Below are 22,293 nucleotides of genomic sequence, written 5' to 3'. Positions count from 1 at the left end.
ACCCTTGAGTCTTTCTCTGACTTAATTGATGTGGGGGAGGAGCCAATTTGTTTTTGTTTTGTTTTAATTGCTTTCCAGATGATTTTAATTTTGTAGCTAAGGTAGAGAACTCCTGGCAGGAGAAATGTTTCCCTTTAGAATGGAAAGTCTCCGGTAGAAGGAAGTTTAAAGTATAAGAGTTTGGCCTGGTATATTCAGTAAGTCCATCCTTTAAGGCTTAATTGTCCACTATGTGCGAGGCCCTGTGCATGAAAGTGGGCATAAAGAAAAAAGGGACAAGATATCTGCTTTCACGTATCATGAAGCTGAAGGAGGAGACCTGTGAACAACTAACAGGTAACAAAATGATATGAAATTGAAGAAATGGAAAATATCCTTTCTACCTGTGTTCATGGAGGGAAGTATTCATTTTTTTTTTTAAAGGGGTGGGGGGCATGTTATGCCACTACAAATACAAAGCTCTTGAGATAAAATTTAGGACAAAAAAAAGTAGTGGTATTCTGTTTTAACAGATTTTTCAATGGATTTATTGATTATTGACTCTAATGACTTCCATTTTTTGTTGACTTTATCAATTATAAAATTTTACTCACATTCCCTTGCATGATTCACACCTGGCAGCTTCAATCAGGAGGCTGTTTCAGTTTTTATGATGATGTGAATGGAAAGTTCCTCAAGAACCTCAATTTTCAAGGCTGAAAGTATATAAACCCTGGCATTTGACTGGTTACATCTGCTTGCTTCTCACTTTTTAATCAATTGATACCTAGTTTAGGTTGGTAGCTGGCTGACTTGGGACATGTTTGATCTTAGAATAAGGGTCCGATAATAAATAAATACCCCACGGAGCCTTTTAGGTTTTATCTAGTTGGAACATCTCTTTTATCATCAGGGTTCTTTGATGTCGGTGACTCTCTGGTCTTTTGATGTGCCAAATGCCCAGAAGGAGAGATAGTCTCAACAAACCAACAAGTCCAGGTTTGACTTTGTAGAGGTGAAGAACTAAATGATTTCTAGGCAACTGAGAACTACATATACATACAAATCCACACTCCAATTCCTTTCTTCTATTATATTCTCTAATTGCCCTGTCAGCATAAATTGGCTAAAGAGCCATTGGTTTTAGGTTTATTTCTTGCATTCTTTATTTTTTTTTCCTGTATCACACAACTCACTGTTATACATTTTATCACGGCTAACAAAATAATCACTTTTAATTTTTGCAAGTACTTGACACATTTTTAACAATAATGGCAAAAAAAAAAAAGTGATGACTATACATTTTGGGCCAACGTATACAAGGCATGGAGACACAATTATAAAAAAATATAGAGGTGTGCTTTAGTGGGGGGGTGCTGATACCTACCTTAGGAAAAGTGCTCCCAATGGCTTCTGTCCCGCATTTAGGGGACCAGGTAAGACTGGAGAAAATAAAGAATAGAGATAAGATGGTGACCACTTAGAGTATTAGCATGGGAATGGGTAAGAGCGGATGGATTCAAGAGATCATTAGTTCTTCAAGACATAGGATTGAATATATTATAGGTGTACAAGGGAAGGGAAAATTAATGGTGAAACTTAGTTTCTGACTTGGGGAAATTACTACAATGTCGTTCCACTCACTGATTAGAGGGCAAAGAAGGAATGGGTTTGGATGGTAGAGAAAGTGGCAACTCTTAGGTCTGTTTGAATTTTAAGAACTGTGAGACATTGAACTGAAGAGACGCTGTAAACATTTGAAAACATGGTCTGGAGCTCAGAAAAGAAAGCTGAGCTACCAATAGGGATGTGAATATCTTCAGCATAATGGTACCAACTGATGCTATCAGAGTGGATAAGATTTCATGCAGAGCAGCATGCCTGGATGACTCAGTCGGTTAAGCGTCTGACTTTGGCTCAGGTCATGATTTCGGCGTCCTGGGATCAAGCCTCACATCAGGCTCTGTGCTCAGCAGAGAGTCTGCTTGTCCCTCTGCCCATCTCCCCACTTGTGCTCTCTCTCTCTCTCTCAAATAAATAAATAAAATCTTTAAACAAACAAACAAAAAAAGATTTCACACAGAGAGATCAACATCCACAGAGGCATGTCAGTGTAGAGTATTTTATTTTTTACATGTGAAGTCACAAGAGAGGAGGCTGGTAAGGAACCAGGTTATGCAAAGCTTTGTAATCAGCAGTAAGAGATTTGGGGACCTTTTTCCTTTATGCTTTGGAAACATCTTTCTACTTGTTTTTAATTAACTGTACGTTGTGAATAAGCAGCTGTCAGGGTGGAGGGGAGTGTTTGTGAGTTTGTGGGATATTGTGAGAGTTCCTGTTTGTGTTCATGTAGGCAAAAATGCTAAGCAAATGGCAAACTATCAGGCAAAGAGATATTGAAGACTCTAAGTTTAGTGGTTACTGGACATGCTGGGGAAACACCAGCAGTGGAATCTCCTGCATTGGACTAAATGGATATGTTTGTTTTGGACAATGGTAAGTAAGAGGAAGGAAGAACTATATTCAGCAGCTGGGTTTTATAGGTGGAACAAGGGAGCTGCAGTGAGGCGTATCTTCCTGCAGAAAAACTAGATCAAAATTATGTTCTCTTTTGATGGTAAAAATGTCTGAGGAAGCTCACTGTAACATTGGTTTTCTAATTATTGACTGTTTCATCAAAAATGTTCATTTTCAATATAGAACCTGTGACTGGGTTTGGAGCAAATATTTGCAAATGCAGGGATGAAATTGTATCATGATAATTAATAATTACACTTTTCCTTTGGGTTCACAAAGTTAGAGATGCAATTTTAAATTGTACACCTATATTATAATATAATAAAAGAAGATATGTTTTTTTCTCCCATGGACACAATTTTTTTTCTTTGAGTAAATAAAATTCAGTAGTATACATATGACTTAGTCTAAATAGAAATCTCAGAAATATGATCAGTTCCCAGAGCAATTGCGGCTAACTAAACAGAGAAGAGAGAAGAATAATCCAACAGGACCAACCACAAAATAGTCTTAGGGTTTTTAGATTTGGTAATGTAGTGATGGTTAATACTTTGAATAAATGAACACAGTGATTCTGGGAAGACAAAGATTTGGGCAAGGAAATTGGGAATGTTTCTGCCCAAATGTTTGCTTCTCAAAATTATTGCGCTCTCTTGTTAAATTTATTTTTTCATTTTTCACTTTTGATACAGAAAGTCACAAAAATAGAACAGAAGATTCTCATATACACTTTAACCAGCTTTCCCAAAAGATAACATTTTATCTAAACACAAATAATAAAAAAAAATATGAAATTAACACTTATGTAAGACTACTCAAATTTTCTCAGTTTTCCCAGTAATTCTCAGTACTCTTTTTGTTTGTTTGTTTTGATGTAGATCCAATTCAGGGTCCCAGGTTCCATTTAGTTTTTACATCTCCTTAATCTCTTTTTTAATCTGGGAGAATTTCTCATTCTTTCTTCTTCTTTCATGACCTCTATATTTCTGACTGGCCAGAAATTTTGTAAAATGTCCTCAAGTTTGGTCTGATGTTTTCTTTTCTATTTTTTTTTTTTTAAGATTTTATTTATTTATTTGACAGAGAGAGACACAGCGAGAGAAGGAACACAAGCAGGGGGAGTGGGAGAGGGAGAAACAGGCTTCCCGTGGAGCAGGGGGCCCGATGTGGGGCTCGATCCCAGGACCCTGGGATCATGACCTGAGCCAAAGGCAGACGCTTAACGACAGGCACCCAGGCGCCCCTGGTCTGATGTTTTCACATGATTAAATTCAAACTATGAATTTTTGGCAAAATAATACACAGGATGATGTGTCTCCTTAAACACCGGGGCTTCTGAGGGTTTCCATTTATTAATCCTTATTCTCTTTGCCGTTAGATTTTTAACAAATGGAGAATACTCCTTGGAGTTATATAGATAAAACATATGCTTTATTATTTATAAAGCTGAAGTAGATAATAGACATTTGACTTGAGTTCTCTTTCTCCTGAATTGAGGTACTCACTCGGTCAAAGACAGAGACAGTAGACAAATCTATAGAACTTCCCTTGCAGAGGTAGGGACTCTATGGGTACGCTTAACTCTGTGAAGGAGGGGAGCAAACTCTAAGACCTTGCACTTACCCAGCGAAACTTAGGGGCCAAGACAAGTTACATGGTGGTAGTCATCAGGAATGTTCACTAGATACATTTAATTTGCTTTTAGGCACATGGTAGGATTGCATTTTTCTGCCCCCATGGAGTTAAATATATCCCCGCGACTTGCTTTAGTGAATAGCATGTGAATAAAAGTGATACAGGTCATTTCTCTTTTTTGTCTTGTTTTTTATTTTATTATGTTATGTTAATCATCATACGTTACATCATTAGTTTTTGATGTAGTGTTCCATGATTCATTGTTTGCGTATAACACCCAGTGCTCCATGCAGTACGTGCCCTCCTTAATACCCATTGCCAGGCTAACCCATCCCCACACCCCCCTTCCACTCTAGAACCCTCAGCTTATTTCTCAGAGTCCATATAGGTCATTTCTTAAAGGAAGACTTCTTACCGAATTCTTACAGAGATGTCCACTACTGGGTCAGCCCTGGATTCCTGAATGAGGGAGGCATGGAACAGAAGTAGCAGTTGATCTGAAAAAAAAAGAAGTGAAAAAATAATATTGATGGTTTCAACCTCTGAGGTTTGGGGTGTGTTGGAGGGGGTGAATTGTTAATGTATCATGGTCTACACTATGCTGAATAACAATACCTTCCCCATCTTATCGGCGACGTAAAATCAACTTTCAGCCTATGGGAGGTAATTTTTCTCCCCAACAAAGAGAAGGAAAGTACTGATAGAAGTTCTAATTTTATGAGACAGCCGGGAGTTTGCCAGGGAGAAGTTAATCCCTTCCCCAGAAGACGATAATGATACATAGTCATAATTATATTATTAAAACGAAAATAATGTTAATGTCAGCTGACACTGTAGAATGCCTATTATGTAGCAGTAACTGAGAGACATTTCACATGCATTGTTTCTTTTAATTCCCTCAAGAACCTTATGAGGTAGCTATTGTTCTGTGTTAGTTTTGTTAATGAAGAGCTGAGGCTTAAAGATGTTAATGCTCTTACCCAGGGACTCAGATAACAAGTAAATAAGTGTAACTAGAATTCAAACCCAGTTTTATTTGACTGCACATCTAAGCTTTCATTCACTGTGCTGTACATTTAAATATATTATATATATATATATATATATATATATATATATGTTTGGTGTGAAACATTTGCATTATTAATACCTAGGCTATTTTGCCTTTCTTTAAAAATATCATAAAAGAATTGAAGATGATTGTCCATGACCCTTGAATATGGAATTTCTGTGAAGCACTAGGTAATATACTCATTTCCTAGGGCTGCTGTAAGAAACTGCCACAAATTGGGGTGCCTGGGTGGCTCAGTTTGTTAAGCGACTGCCTTTGGCTCAGGTCATGATCCTGGAGTCCCAGGATCGAGTCCCGCATCGGGCTCCCTGCTCAGCAGGGAGTCTGCTTCTCCCTCTGACCCTCCGCTCTCTCTCTCTCTCATTCTCTCTCTCAAATAAATAAATAAAATCTTTAAATAAAAAAAAAAAAGAAAAAAAACTGCCATAAATTGTGTGCTTTAAAACAAGAGGAATTTATTCTCCAATTTTTCTGGAGGCTAGCAGTCCAAAATCAAGGTATCTGCAGCACCATGCTCCCTTTCAGGAGCATAGGAAGAATGGTTCTAGAGAAGAATCCTTTGATTCTTCGTTGCTTCCGGTTGTTTCTGGTAATCTTTGGTGTCCCTTGGCTTTTAGTTGCATCGCACCAATCTCCGCCTCCTTCTTCACATGACCTTCTTTTCTTTGTGTGTCGTTGTATGCCTTTTCCTCTTAAAGATTTTTTTTTTTTAATTTGTCAGAGAGAGAGAGTGTGCATGCACACAAGCAGGGGGAGCGGCAGGCAGAGGGAGAAGTAGGCTCCCCGCTGAGCAAGGAGCCTGATGCCGGGCTCCATCCCTGGGCCCTGGGATCATGACTGGAGTTGAAGGCAGACACTTTAACCAACTGAGCCCCCCAGGCATCCCTGCCCTTTCCTCTTATAACAAGGATACTAGTCATCAGATTTAGGGCCCACTCGGAATAATACCAGCTATCATTATCCCTATTTTTACATTAGAAACTGTCTTCCCAAGCTTCTATTGGTATCTACTTTAGGACAAAGTAGCACATGGGAAAATTATAGTTCTGCTACCTGTAGTGAGTTGAAAAGTGTACGCTAAAACTTGGGTCCACCTCAGAATGTGACCTTATTCTGAATAGGGTCTTTGGAGATGTTAAAGAAGTATTATGGAATTTTCTTCTCTGGGAAAGAGTCAATTTGTAGATTTTAGATATTGAGTCAAATCTATTGTTTTGAGACATTTTAAAGTGATCCAGGTAATGTCAGGGGAAATTGCAAAAACAAAAATTGCTAAGATCCTTAAAAATATGTAAAATTTGCTATCAGATGATGTTATTGCATATAAATGCTGTAACAGAGATGCAGCTTCAGTGTTAGAAGATTGAGAAGACCGTGCTTCTAGCTCAGAGAATCTAAAATTTCAAGATCTTCCAAGTAGGGGAAGGAATCCATGAACTTAGATGGCAAGTTTATATCATTGTTTTCATTACCTTCTAACTGAAACTTAGTATTTCTTTAATACTTTTTGGCTATCAATATATACAACAAACCTATTATTTATTATCTATGAATTTAGGTGATAAATCACAGAAGTATTAGTAGTACCTGTCATTTGTCAACCTTGTAACTAACAGATATTTTCATAAACCATTACAGTAGTTTTAGATATCTCACCAAAACATATACGCTCATTGCTACTTCAAACTTAATAGATGTCTGTGGCTAGATCTTGTTATGTAATGTTCTCATAAAGATTAACTGAATTTGGTTAAGTGAATTTCAGTACATGTTCCTCCCTTGTGAAAAAAATATATCATTAAGAATTTTCCAGGGTAAGGTAAAAAACAGCTACAGAAATTGAAATTTAAAATGACTGGAAACCACTAATTGCCTTTTAGAAATCTTTAGTCATATCTTTGTTCTTATTTCTGGTTTCAACTTACTTATTGCCACATGCATGTAACAAGCGCTTGCTATGTGTGGTACCCTGTGCAGGATGTCAAGAAAGACAAATATGGAGGAAGCACAGTCCTTCTTGACCTAACTGGGAGAGGGTTGAGGATACGAGAAATTACTAACAAAGGATTGTATATATATTCAACAGAGGTAGGACGCAACATTTTGAGGAAAACAGGAATGTGTTAAAGAGATTCACATGTGAGATTAATGGGTAGATAAGGTTTTCACAGGCAGAAGACTTAAGGGAGGACATTTCAGATAAGGAATGTATTGTGAGCAAAAGCACTGACTTTGGAAAGTTAAGGGGATTTTGGCCACCGTCTGATCTCTGTGTTTGGCAGCACCTTGGAGATGCTTTTGGCAAGGTAGTTCAACAATAGGTAGGAAGACTTGAATACAAAGACAGAAGAAGCCATCCTTAATCTGGTAGGTATTGAAGAGTTGGTAAGTATTTGAGCAGGTTATTGTCAGAGCTATAATTTAGGAAGATTCATCTGGTGGCAGAATGTTGCCTTGGAGACAGAGAAGGCAGTAGACCAGTGAGAAGGCTATTACAATGACAAAGTAGAAATGTTATAAAGGCCTGTATTATAATGGGTAATGTAGGTGACAATGAACAAAATATGAAGGACACTGGGAATATAGAATCTATGTGATTTTAGTAAGTGATTAGATAATAGAAGTCAGAAGGAAGAATCAGATCTCTGGGACTGATGCCATTAGCAGGCATTTTAAGAGAAAGGTGACAAATTCTATTTTGAACATGATGGGTTTATGGTGTCAGTGGCCTTTGGGCAAGACACCCAGATGGAGAAGTCAAGCAGTCAGATAGAAATGCAGGTCTGGGTTTCTGAAAAGGAGTTGATGTCAAGAAAGAGAGATGCAAGAGTCCAGAGCAGTATACTTTGAATTAATAAATAGCCCCCATTCAAATAATCAGGTCTTCAACTTGATTAAACTGTCATGGAGACTTGGTTTCTTTCAATGTGCTGTGATTTGCAGTCATATATTTGTGGTCTCTTCAGAGCTTGTATTTGGTTTAATAAGGACCAGCATTACATTTCCAGTATGACCAGGGTTTGAGAGTATGTTTCGCAGAAAACCTGTTCTCGGGCAATCTTCCAGTCCAATTTGCAAATCTAGAAGTTCTGACTTGCTTTCTAAACTTTAGGTGCTCATCCTACCAAACAAAGATAGATATACTGCCCGTTAATCTTCATACTCAACTCAGCTGTTCTTTCTTCCTTAGAGCAAAATGATTTAGGGTAGTAATATGAAAGGAAATGAACGAACGTGATATAAAAAATGGTGCATAACTTGGAACCTTAACTAAGTTCGAAGTTGCTGCTGATCACTTTCCGATCTCATTCTTTATTTGCAAATGCCACTGCCTCATGGCCACTGAGTTCTTATTATTATTGCATCATTAATCATTGTAGGAATCCCAATACAGCTCTAGGATAAACACAGACATGCTCTATCTTTCATTTGTGTCTTGCAATGTCTCTCCTTTCCTTCATTATCATATTGAAACTTGCATTTAAATAGCCACTTGTTTCTGAAATATTTTCCAAGTGCTTTGTGATCACTGATGTGAGATTCTCTGGAGAGAAAAGCAACAAATATTTGGAATTGCATTGGAAAGTGAATTTACAGACAGGAATAGAAAACCTCAAATTCATCTGAATGGGGGGAGATTCAGTAGGTTAAAAGGAATTATGTTTGTGTTTAACAAGGCAGTGAAAATGCACTATCCCAGTGGAAAATGAAATTTAATATTAAGTGAAGTCTTCTGGTCACATACACGCTTCAAGTGTAAAGAAATTAATGCTTTACAAATCTGACCTAACAAGAAACAAATAAGATACCGTGGAAAATATTTAGTCAACAAATACGTGTGGATAGTCTGCTATGTACTAAGTACTATATTAAGGTACTTGCGATATGTCAGCAAGCCAAACAAGGCAAAGATCATTTTTATTAGGGGAAGACAGGCACTTAACCACAGATAAAATGAATAAATACATTATATATCAGAAGGTAATAAATACCTTGGTGGGGGGGATATAGAACAAGGTAAAGGGGATCTATCATGCAGTTATGGCAAAAAAGTTCTCATTTGAAATGGGTTGATCAGGGTAGGTCTCATGGGGAAGACCAGATTTGATAAGAAAAGAGAGGAGAAGTTAGCTGTGTACACATGGGAGCTGGGGGAGGGGTAGCATATCAGGAAAGGAATAGCTATGAAAAGTACCAGGATGAAGTCCAATTCATTATGAATTATACCTTCTATTAACAGTCTTTACCTATACACAGAGAATAATCTCCATTAAGCTAAACCATTTAATAGAAGAATGCCCTGTATTTAAGCTCTTGTATTCTAGAGCTGTGATTAGTAAACCACACCCATGGGCGAATCCTGGTCCACTGCCTATTTTTGTAAATAAAGTTTTATTGGAATATAGCCACACTCATTTTTATGGTATTGTCTATGGCTGCTTTCATGCTACAATGGCAAAGTCGAGTATGCCCAGAGAACATTTGGCCTACAAAGCCTAAAACATTTCCCGTGTGGGTATTCATAGAAAAGTTTGCCAACTCCTATTCTATGCTCTTCAGAACACCATAAAATTAATGAATCAGAACCCTTCTAAGGTCCCTGAATACAAAGACTATGTCTTTTTGTTTTTGATTTTATATTTTGTTTATTGTGAAATATAACACATTTGGAAAAGTATATAAAACAAATACATAGTGGAACAAAGTATTATAAAGTGCAAAGACTATTTCTTAAATAGGACACTGTAGACTTTTGAACAATATTTGAGTACTTTTTTCACCAATTCCTGTGTGACTTTGAGAAAGTTACTTAACTTCCTCAATCCTGGGTTTCCTTCAATACTTACTTGAGAGAGTCAAAGAGATGCTTTGAATCAATACTTACTTGAGAGAGTCAAAGAGATGCTTTGAACCAATACTTACTTGAGAGAGTTAAAGAGATGCTTTGAATCAAGTAGTAAAATTCTTGAATCTAAATATAATACAAATAAAGGTATTTGTTTCCAATACTACTATAACAAATTACCACAAACTTAGTGATTTAAAACAACACTCATAATTATATTGGGTCTACCAGAAGTATATAGTATAATTCCCTATCTCAAAGTTAGCTCATTAGCAGCTTCTATTCCACCTGCAGACTTAATTCCCCTTTGCCCTATAACCTAACGTAGTCACAGGTTCTAGGGATTAGGACCCAGACATCTTTGGAGAGCCATTATTTTGCCCACAACATTAATATCACAAAGTGTCTTACCAAAGGCCATTCAGCTTGTCACCTGTACAATCAAGACTAAGACCTAAGTTTCCTGACATTTGTGGATTATTGAATGTCCTTTCAATGTTTTTATGCTGCTTTCAGTAGTAGAAGACATTTGCTTAATTTGATAGAAGGCACTGAAGCTGCAGTACATCAATAGAAAGAGTATTTTCCTTACAAAAAAAGATCCTACTATTTATTTTAAGGCTTTCATCCATTAAGACCTCATTAGCATCTGTAGAGATGGCACAGTCAAAAAAAAAAAAAATGTTTACCAATGCTGTAGAACTTCTACTCGAAGCTTTGACTTAAATAGGCTTTCTTTATTAAAGTCTAACCAGGGATTAAGTGAGATAGGTCAAGAAATAAGATCAAGGTGGAAAAAATGGAACTGTATCTCTTCTGAACACTTATAAATGTTTGTCTCTAAAACAATGGGGATAATGTCAGAGGCTGACGTTGCCCATCCATGTCCATTTTTTTCTCATATAGTATATAAATCTTACCTGAGCACATAGCTATAAATCAGGTCCATACCAGACAGTCTTCTAGGCACGTAGGTGTGGCCATGTGACTAGGCTCTGTCCAGTGGCATATGAACAAAAGATCTGGGATTAACTCTTGGGTCATGTCCTTAAAAGAAAAAGGTATACTTCTCCCCCTCCCTTTTTCTTTTCATATGGCTCTACTGTAAGTCTGGGTAAGGGGTTAAACCATGGTCTGTGTACAACATGTCAAGGAAGGCAAAGACCAAAAGATAGAAGAAGCCTAGATGCTTGCTTTCTTTTACCCTCTGTAATAGCCCCTGTAATAGGCTATGTAAGATAAAAATAACTTTTGTACTATATCAACCACTCTGTTTTGGGGTCTTTTGTACAGAGGACTGATCAGAATCCAATGCATGGCTAATCAATCCTCTTGGTAACTATAACTGTTCCCTCAAATATGATTCTAAGTTAATGTCATCAATATATCCCTGTTCATATCTAGAAAGTAGCAACATAGTTAAATGGAAACCAGGAAATAAAGGCAAAAAAAAAAAAAAAAAAAAAATGGTGCCTGGAAGCATTAGATTCTTTTGGTGATGAGTAGCTTTCTAAAAGGAAAGGGACCGTTGCTGTTGTTCATGTTTAAAAAGAAAAAGAAGTTACAAAGGCTTTGTGAACGTTTCATCATTTTTAAAGTTTTCTAATTAGCTCTCAAATGCGTGGATAATTCTGAAAGCTACAAATGTGTTGACACTATAAATGAAACAGAAAGAAATTAAGGGAAATTTATCCATAATTTCACACAGATTTGCAGTTTGGAGCACATTCCTACCCATTGCTCAAAACACAAAGTAGAACATGCTCAGATGGTTTTAGTTGTTATGGAACTATGGAAATCCACAGGGAAGAAACGAGAAGAGTGTATCACAGTGTTTTAGAACAGATAGTATACTGCACTGGTTAAGATTACTGGACTAGTTCTGGAGTCAGGAAGAACTGGGTTTCAGTCCCAGCTTTGTCATCATCCCACTTTGTCCACTTAGGGGAATTGCTTCCCTTCTGTGCCTGTTTCCTAATCTGTCAAATGCAATTAAGCTATTTCTTTTTTTTTTCTTTTTTAAGATTTTATTTATTTACCTGACAGAGAGAGACAGCGAGAGAGGGGATACAAGCAGGGAGAGTGGGAGAGGGAGAAGCAGTCTTCCTGCTGAGCAGGGAGCCTGATGCGAGGCCGATACTAGGACCCTGGGATCATGACCTGAGCTGAAGGCAGACGCTTAAGGACTGAGCCACCCAGGTGCCGCATTCTATTTCTTTCTATGGTAGTTATGAGAATGCGGCATATATTACACATAGCAAAGTGCCAAGCAAACCATAAACACACAGTAAAAATTGGTTGTTAAAATTGTATTAATATCAGAAATTTTAACAGGTGTTTATTCACTAAAACCCAAAGTTGGCCATCTATCAGAATTCACTGAGGAACTTAAAAAAATATTCAGATTCATCTCCAGAAGTTTTGACTCAGTAAATCTGGGCTAAGTCCCTGAATTTACGTTTCCAAATTCAAGATTAGAGTAGTTGCTGTGATCATCTCGACTACATCGAGTATTTGGTAGCCTCATGTTTAAATACCCACACGGTTGGGACACCTGGGTGGCTCAGTTGGTTAAGCATCCGCCTTGGGCTCAGGTCATGATCCCAGAAGGCTGGGATCAAGTCCTACATCAGGCTCCTTGCTCAGCAGGGGGCCTGCTTCTCCCTCTCCCTGACGCTCCCCTCCGCCCCCCGCTTCTGTGCGCATTCTCTCTCTCTCTCTCTCTGACACATAAATAAATGAATAAATAAATAAATAAATAAATAAATAAAATCTTTAACCAGAAATAAATAAATAAATAATTACCCACACAGTTGGGCTCAGTTGGTAAAGCGTCTGACACTTGATTTCAGCTCAGGTCATGATCTCAGGTTGTGGGATCAAGCTCTGTGCCAGGCTTCATGCTGAGCATGGAACTTGCTTAAGATTCTCTCTCCCTCTCCCTCCACCCCTCCCCCACCATTCATGCTCTATAAATAAATAAACAAATAAACAAACAAATAAATAATGCTGACCCAGATGGACCTGCACATCTGCAATAATAATGGCATATATATCATCCGCGTTTTACAGATAAGAATATTAGAAATCTTATTTGCTTATTTTTATACTTTATAAGCTATAAATCTTATATATATGTATATATATATAAAATTTTGAATATATATATATTTTAAAGATATATATAGATTTTTAAAGCTATATGTAACATTTAAATAGATCTAAAAGAAGAACTGGGCCCACTTAGAAACTTTTACTTTTTCTCTTCAATTCTTTTCATGAACACAGATCTTGAAATTTTAAGAAAGCTAATTTTGTGTTTACTGCACACCAGGAATCCTGTGTCTGTGTGATTTTCTTTCTAATATCCAGGCTGACCATGAGAAAGTGAGGATGAAAGTGAGCATTGAGTGTAAGTTAGCAATGTGGAGGGAAGCAGAGATCTTTCTGAACTTGAGTCAGGAAAATCCCAGAGTTTCTTGTGTTGGCTGTGTCACAAGTCTCAGTGTATTCATATCATGTCTATTTTAAAGAGAAAGTCAAATTCCAAAGAGGCATTTAGAAGAAACAGAATGAGAGAAACTTTTCAGATTAATTTGAAACTTGATGGGTTAAGTAAAAGAAGAGTAGCCTTTTGTTAAGACTTCAGGACCAAAGAATGTATATCCCAAGTGGAAAACATCTTTTAAAAGACTATCATATATTTAAACGTATATATTCATTACAACCCTATCATCATGAGTCAACAATTGAAAACTATAGTTATTCTAAGTGGTGCATCATAAATCATTGTGGTGTTTCATATGAAGCCCACTCAAGACTAACCACAGCCCTTTACAAGATGCTATCTGCAAGCTGGTGAATGAGGACAGCTGATGGTGTAATTCAGTCCAAGGCTGGAGACTTAAGAACCAGGAGCTCCAATGTCCAGGGGAAAGCGAACATGGGATGTCCCCATTCAATAAAAACATTAGACACAAACACACATACAAAATTGGATGCTCCAGCTCAAGAAGACAGAGAGAGAGAGAGAATGTATCCTTCCTCTACCTTTTAGTTCTTTTAGGGCCCTTAACAGATGGGGTGATGCCTGCCCACATTCGTGAGAATGGAGCTTCTTTACTGATTTAAATGCTAGTCTCTTCTAAAAGCACCCTCACTGACACTCCCAGAAATAAAGTTTACCAGCTATCTGGGCTTCAAGTAACCAAGTAAAGTTGACACATAAAATTAACTATTACAAAGATGAAATCCTCCAAGTTTGGTTGGCTTTTACCAACTCATCCGTAAATACTTTTGACTTGCCTCCTAGTTCCACCAGCCCCAACCCGTAGCCCACCCAATCCCATGTTCTAATATGCACTTATTTGTGTGAATTTGGCCTTGACTGGAGACTTCTTGGATCTGGATCTCTCTGTAATCCAGCTCTTTTGTTGCTGCCCTTCGGAAGTCTAGGCTTTACATAACTTGAGCACCAAGAAAACTTTTGCAGTTTGCTTGCTTCTGCCCCATGGTTTTGCTGGTCTCTCTAGTCAGTGTAGTTAAATATTTGGACCCCATGTTTGCCCATCTTCCTTCCCAACCTTATCATCATCAAATTAGATAGCACAATCTTTTTCCTCCTTCTTTCTCCCTTCTTATTGATGTAAAAAGAGTTGAATGCAAAGTCTAGGTGAATCTGACTAAAGGAAAGTTCAAATCCAGTTTTACATTCTAAATGAATTCTTTCTGTATGCCTGGAATGTAGGTGTTTGATTGAAGGTCATTTTAAAACCTCTTATGTGCAGCTAAAGCCATGGAAGAATTCACTATTACTATAGGTATTAAGATACAAAGAAAATCCAGAGTTTTATGAATTTCCTGGGTCATATACCTTGGTACCTAGCTTAACAATGAATTTAGCTAGCATATTAACTTGTATTAAATTACAAAACTACTGGTTCTGCCTTTATCTTTCTTCTGAAAATTAGATACTGTAACCTAGCCAACCCTAAGTTGACTCTGCCTCCAAAGCACAGAACAGGTTTACTGGCATTGCTTGTGCCCACCGGTGAAATTAAATGAAAAGTAAGAGGAGATAAAATTGCTGTGTTTTCTTCCTACCAGCTCTGTGGTCTTGGATAAGTCTCTCAGTTGCATCATCTATACAGTGAATATATTAAAAATTTTTAATATCTTACTATTCTGAAAGCAAGATTCTGGTTAAAAATAAAAATCAGTAAGTTTCATTAGGAAAACTGATACATGTGACAATATTGTGCAAAGATATACAATGAGTAATGAACAAAGCATTTTATCTCTAGAAATTTTTTAAAGTATCTCTCCAATAAGGGATACATCACTGAAACTGAGACATGAAATACAACTAAAATAACAACAATGAAGAGGAGAGGGATGATGCTCCAAGCCTATCTAAATAATCAGGAATTTTGCTCTTACACTTAGACTTGGAATTCATGATTGCCCTGGAATTGATGCCAGCTGCTATGTCTTTGCAGACCGTACCCTCCACTGCATTTTAAGAAATCCTCCTTGTAGGGGCACCTGGGTGGCTCAGTCGTCGTTAGGCGTCTGCCTTTGGCTCAGGTCCTGGGATCGAGCCCCGCATCGGGATCCCTGCTCCGCAGGAAGCCTGCTTCTCCCTCTCCCACTCCCCCTGCTTGTGTTCCCTCTCTCGCTGTGTCTCTCTCTGTCAAATAAATAAAAATCTTAAAAAAAAAATCCTTCTTGTATCCATATCGAGATGTATTTGGGATAATATGCACCAATCACCTTGGCCATTTTTAATTAGATGTTGAATGGACCTGAGATATAAATTGAATCAGATTCCCTTCCTATTACAAAGAGATTATTTACTCTCTGAGTAGCTGAATACATAACATATTACATGGAAAGCTCACTGGGAATGTGCTTTCTCCCATGTAGAGACAAAAATGCAGTGAAGAACAGTTTCTAGAGCAGGAGAGAAGAAAGATACAAATATGCACTAACAGAAAAAGCAGAGTTTGAAAAAAGATACCCTTGAAAATATCCATACTACTCTTTCTAGTGTATTCCAGAGACCCAGCTATATGCTTCAAATAGATTGCTCAGGAGCCCGCTGCCCCTCTCCCCATGAATGTTAAAGTATAGAAAATAAAAGAATATGTAAAATTATAAAAGTTTTCAAACTTTTCCCTTTTCAATATCCCCACTGAGATAATCCCTCTCCTTTTTCCTCTTTTTCTTCACTTTCTAAAGTTGATTTCAAGTTCCCTGGCTTTGTACTACTGATTTTGAGTGATTGGTAGAGAGACCTGACATTAGGAAGAGGAGAGCTTTACTTTACATTGGAAGGGGAGATTAAAAATAGGCAAGACTATGGAATTTTGAAAAGCAGAGGTGCTTGGGGTACTGTTTGATTAGGAGTGGACTCAGAGGGAGTGGAAAGAGGGGCAGGAAGCTGGCCTCAGTAGGTGAGAGCTGTTGAGAACTAGAGAAATGGAGAATTTTATGAAATACTGTGAGTTACAAATCTCTCTCTTTGAATTTGAGAGACTTCAGTAAAGATTTTAGTTATATTTTTATCAATAATTAAATTTGATTAACAGACCATATTTCTTTGAATGTGCCAGGATGGACCTATATGATATTCCAGATTTTATTCAACACTTATAAAAAATCTGTTTTCTTTTTGAATGAATTCAAGTCATATTTTATTAATTTTGACCAGAGGAACCCTAATTAATACAGGGTCTGTAAATTCCTCAGTTTTATATCTGGCTAGAAAAGAACAGCACATTATGCAGATGAAAGAAAAGGAGAATATTATATATATTTATTGACAGTATATTGTTATCATGATAATGGCCAAAAAACAATAGAGATATTCCAGGCTCCTTGTGTTACAGAATAAAGCTGGGTAAGATTATGGAAATTATTTAGCTGAATTCCAGAGAGCTAAAGATATTTATTCTCAAGATTATTTCACAGATGAGATTAGAAACCAAGCAGATTGGTGCCCAATCTTGATATTTTCCCAATCTTTCATACTGTATCATCTTTCTCTTGCCTGAAAAGTTAAATTTGTGATTATCTTGGATATGCACAAAGGCATTTATTTGGGAATGTTGGAGAGAGAAACTTAATCTTTTGAGAAACATGCAAGACATTTGGGAAGAAATGCGTTCAAACTGTTACACACGGGAGGCATTTTCACTTGGTACCTGGACGCAGGGTGTGACACTGTTTTCAGAAATGATCACCAACAAGGTGCTTCATGACTTTCAAGAGCCACAGCCTACTACAGATTAGCAACTGTTGATTGGAGTTCTAAAATTTTCCAAGAAAAACTGGGTATCCTCTGAAACAGACACTGAAATTTTCTACACAACTGGCTAAGTATGTTTACAGTAATTATGCTGCAACATAACAGTTTGAAGGTGGAAGGTAGACTTCCTCTTCAGAAGAGTAGAAATTACTTTTTTCTCCAAACTCTCTTTGGCCAGGTTGAAATCTTGGATCCTAAACAGTAACCTCCTCTAAGCCTAAATGAGTAGAATATAAAGAGTCTCATGTCTTTGGCTACTATTCCAGATTTTTCAACAATCCTAATTACAAATATTGCCTCAGCAGACTACTTCTGGATTTTTGGGCTTGGCAATCATGATCAATGCACCCATGACCCATTTAATCCCAAAGTAAATCCCTGACTATGAAGGATAGTATAAGGAATGTCGGGTTTACAAATGTTGTCTTCTTTTTCTCATTTCTCCCCAAACTTGAAAGACTTTTCCCATTTTTCTCATTTCTCCTCAGTCTTGAAAGAATTTTCCCTCAATTTTCTCTGGAAATGTTGGATATAAAAAGCTTGGACTTTTTCTCACTTTAGAAAAGTTTATAATGAATACAAAATGTGAGTTTTGAATTCTGCTTAGATTTATTATCCTTGGCAACCATTATAAAAGTACTCAGCTCCTAAACAAATTACATGTGGTTACAATATTGGCTGAGTCAAATATCCTTGTGTGACAAATATGGAATCTCTGGTAAATATGTTAAGCATGATGACTGTCTTAAACTGAAATATTTAGCATCTTCTGTGCATAAAATACTGTATTGCATCCTGGGTGGGCTGTAAGGGAAGCTTCTTCAAGACTATATGATCCAGGTGGGGAGGGTCAACCCACATCAAGGTTTATATATGCCACTTGAGAATATAATCTGGTGTTTATGAGCAGGGAAGAAATCAGGATATAACTGGATTGTTCTCTGAAAGCTTCATGGAAGTGATCAGCTGAATTGGTATATGACAGGCTCCACAAATGTGAGGGCTTTTGCAGAATGACTGGCTTCATCAGATACCCTCCACGCATTTCTCCAGAGCAGCACAGAAACTTTTGGATTTTTCTGCCTTAGTTTAATCAAGGTATGAGTAGATTATATCCTCTTAGTTTACACTCTTTTCTTTTTTCTTTTTTATAATATGAGTAAAGAGTTGGCAGGCATAAAATGTAGGGAGACACAATGCTGTTTTTAATCTTTCTCTTTCAATATGCTTATAAATAGCATGGAAAACTGTGAACCTCTTTCCTTGAGAAATGCTGATACCCTAAGGGCTTAGTCAGTTTCAAGGCTTTTGCAGAAAGCTGCATTACTTGGGTTTCTTTGAAATGAATACAGTTATTAAAATAGCAATGATTGTAGCTACTTGGTGGATTGGCACTAAAAATTGGTGCAGCCTGTGAGCTTCTTTTTCTAAAATTCACATGCACATAAATGTGTCCATGTAAAGATGTCCGTCAATAGAGTGTGGTTATAGCAGTTGAAAACTGACTAGTTTCTCTCTCCTCAGGTAGCTTTAGCTTGGTTTGATGTTGTTCTAAGAATTACTTTTAATTAAAAAAACAACAACAACATAACAATAATCTGTTTTTGTAGTGATGTTTATGAAAGTAATAAAAGTCTCAAAACGTGCTATTCCTTCTGAAATTTGGGAAGAAAAGACATTCTTATAATAACATGGTACTTGATGATAATTCCAATACTGTGTCTCTCCTGGGTAGGATTTTGAATTCTCCTGAGTAGATTGCTATCTTACAGTGGATGTGATACTTCTCCCATAGAAAGCCAAGGAATGGCATCTTAAAAACAGCCTTATTATTTTCAACACTTCCTACACACCAGGACAAAAATGCCTTTAGAATAGAGTTCCAAACACCGTTCTCATCCTTCTCCTTTTTGTCTGTAGCTACAAGTGGGAAAGTGGGTGGGCGGGAGGCATGTGAATGTGTTCACATACAGCTCGTTGAGTGTCTAAGCAGTTCTGAAGCCCCCATACAAGTATCTTCATATTTAGGAGTTTACATATCCTCAGCTAACTGCCTCCAAGATCCTTTTGCTCTTTTTTTCTACCTCTGGCTATATCTCCATCTGTTCTCTATCTCTAGCTTATTTTTTCTATTGTTATTCTCACTTTCCTCTGTGTCTCAATCTCTATTTTCCCTTCTAGTCAATGTTTCTGCCTTACAACTTCCCAAATGTGTATGTGTTTTTTTTCCCCTTAAACTTTTACTAAGCTGTTGGTTATATGTAGTGAGTGCTTATTTTCCTTTGTAATAAAGTATTGTACTCTACTTAAGAAGGATTCAGAGTATGCTTTCTTCTGAACGGTTTTTCTCAATATTAGCAATACTCTTAAGCTGTCATCATATTCCTTGACTACTGAGTTTTTTCTTGTCAAGATTAATTTTATTTGAATTTTTATGGTACACTCATTATTTGTCATGACTCATGTATGATAATGCAAGGATTCTATCTCTTTCAGATACATGTTGAGTTTCTAATTTATTCTAATTTATTCTAATTTATTCTTTATTAATGAGTGCACACTCATTAATACCACCAGCATGTCAAAGTGGTCACTTAATTTTTTGAAATATGAAAATAAATTAAGAGATATAGGCTCTAAATCCAGAAGAGTTTATCTTTATGTGAATGTGCTAACTATCCACTATATCTGGCCATGTATTTGACTATAATAATGTCCCCCTTTAAATGGCATTATACTTTCAAAATAAAAGTTCTAAACATATTACTTGCCTCTTAAAGACTTTACCTAGACCAGGGCTTCTCAAACTTTAATTAGTGTACAAATCACCTAGAGATTTTGTTAAAACACATATGCGTCATCCCAACCTCTGTGTATTCCAATTTTATGCGTCTATGTAGGACTAATGGACTTAAGTTTAAAACAAATTCCAGTAACGCCAATGCTGTTGGTCTGAGGGCCACACTCTGAACAGAACTGACATAGCCCATTAAATAGCATTTGTAACTCTTTTGTTTTTTAGCTAAGGACTAGTTTTATGTGCCAGGTATGGCACTATGTATGTCAGGAGTGAATAAAACAACTGCTGTCTCTGATCTTGAAAATCCCAGATAAGCAGCATATAAACATTGTTGTTGGAGGAATGTGGTGATGAGTTTAATATATAATGAATATGACTTCAGAATGTTCTGGGCCATAAGCAGAGTTAAAAATTATTTACAATTATTTAAAGTGTTGGAGTATTCAAAATTTGTATACTTACCTTAATGGTGAGTTTTATACTTTTATATGTTTTCATGTTACTAATTAGTGTCTTTCATTTTAATTTGAGGAACCCCCTTTTGCTTTTCTTGTCAGACAAGTCTCATGGTGATAAACTTCCTATGGTTATGCTTGTCTAGGAAAGTCTTTTTCTCTTCATTTTTGAAAGACAGCTTTGCCAGGTATAGTTTTCTTTTTTCTTTTTTTCTTTTTTTCCACTTTCTTTCAGCATACTGGATCTTACTCTCTCCAGGCCTGCAAAATTTCTACTAAGAAACCCAATGATAGCCTTATTGGGGTTTCCTGGTATGTGATGAGTACTCCTAAAGAAGCTTTCATTTTATCACAAATGTAAAAGAATTAAATTTGCCAATCAAAAGATATAAAAAGGCTAAAGGGATGAAAAAACAAGATCCAACAATATGCTATCTACAGAAGATTCATTATAGCTTTAAGAGCATGAATAGGCTGAGAGTGAATGAACGGAAAAAAAGATATTCGTGAAGATGGAAACCAAGAGAGAACAGAGGTGGCCACACTTACATCAGACAAAATAGATTTTGAATCAAAACTGTCATAATGAGACAAAGAAGGTCATCATATGATGAAAAATAAGTTATCATCAAAAGTATATAAGGGCCACTCTTCCTCCACCACCTCCCACAGCTACTGGTGTGGGGTTAGTGGGCCAGACAAGCAGGGAATTTGAGCAGGCAGGTGCTCCCAGCGCCCCAGCTGGGCCATGGTGCAGAATCTGCCCATGACCCCAGGAGGCCCCACCACACCAAACCAGCCTCCCAGTTGGCCTGGAGCAGCTGCACCAGTTGGGAGTTCTTTGCTAGAAGTTGGTTGCTGACAAATACGAGAATGATCCAGAATTAGAAAAACCTGAAGAGAGAGAAACTACTCCTGGATGGACATAATAACTGTATGCAAAGATAAACAACCAAATCACGAAAAAAAGATTAAGATGTTCTGTGAGGAGCACCTGGGTGATGAGATCTGCTCCATCTTGGACAGCAGTGGCTACTTTGATGTGAGAAATAAAGAAGACATGTGGATCCATGTTTTCATGGAAAAAGGAGACATGATATCTCTTCCTGTAGGGATTTATCACTGCTTCATGCTGAGGAAAAGACCTACATGAAGGCCATGTGGCTGTTTGTGGGAGAACCAGTGTGGACAGCACACAACCCACCAGCTGACCATTTCGAGGCTGGGGGGTGGTGGGCAGTATGTGAAAGTCTTGGCACAGACAGCACAATGGCGCTCCTAGGGTCTAGCTCACCCTTCATTCACGCTTCTGAATGTCCTGAACATGATCACAGCAGAGAACCTGTCCTTTCTCCTTGCTTTTATATTGTTGACTTGGGATTAGGTGAGCTTTCCTTTGCAAGAGTTGATTGGAGTATGTTTTAATGAAAGGAGCTTTATTATAAAAGTGATTTTTACATAGAAGCAAGTCTTAACAAATTGAGGTTGAAATCATATCAAGTTGAAATCAATTCAAGAACACAATTGTATGGGCGCCTGGGTGGCTCAGTCGTTAAGCATCTGCCTTTGGCTCAGGTCATGATCCCATGGTCCTGGGATAGAGCCCCGCATCGGGCTCCCTACTCAGCGGGAAGCCTGCTTCTCCCTCTCCCACTCCCCCTGCTTGTGTTCCTGCTCTCG

General features: G+C 37.4%; 1 pseudogene; it reads left to right on the top strand.

Moving 5' to 3' along the window:
- Nucleotides 1–1,385: 1,385 nt before the first annotated feature.
- On the top strand, nt 1,386–21,895 carry LOC116638625 (annotated as a pseudogene).
- The last annotated feature ends 398 nt before the right edge of the window (nt 21,896–22,293 follow it).

This window comes from Phoca vitulina, unplaced genomic scaffold, assembly GCF_004348235.1.
Source record: "Phoca vitulina isolate PV1807 unplaced genomic scaffold, GSC_HSeal_1.0 scaffold16, whole genome shotgun sequence".
NCBI classification, from domain to species: Eukaryota; Metazoa; Chordata; class Mammalia; order Carnivora; family Phocidae; genus Phoca; species Phoca vitulina.
The sequence above is the reverse complement of the archived record's forward strand: the minus strand, read 5'-3'. Positions and strand labels throughout refer to the sequence as shown.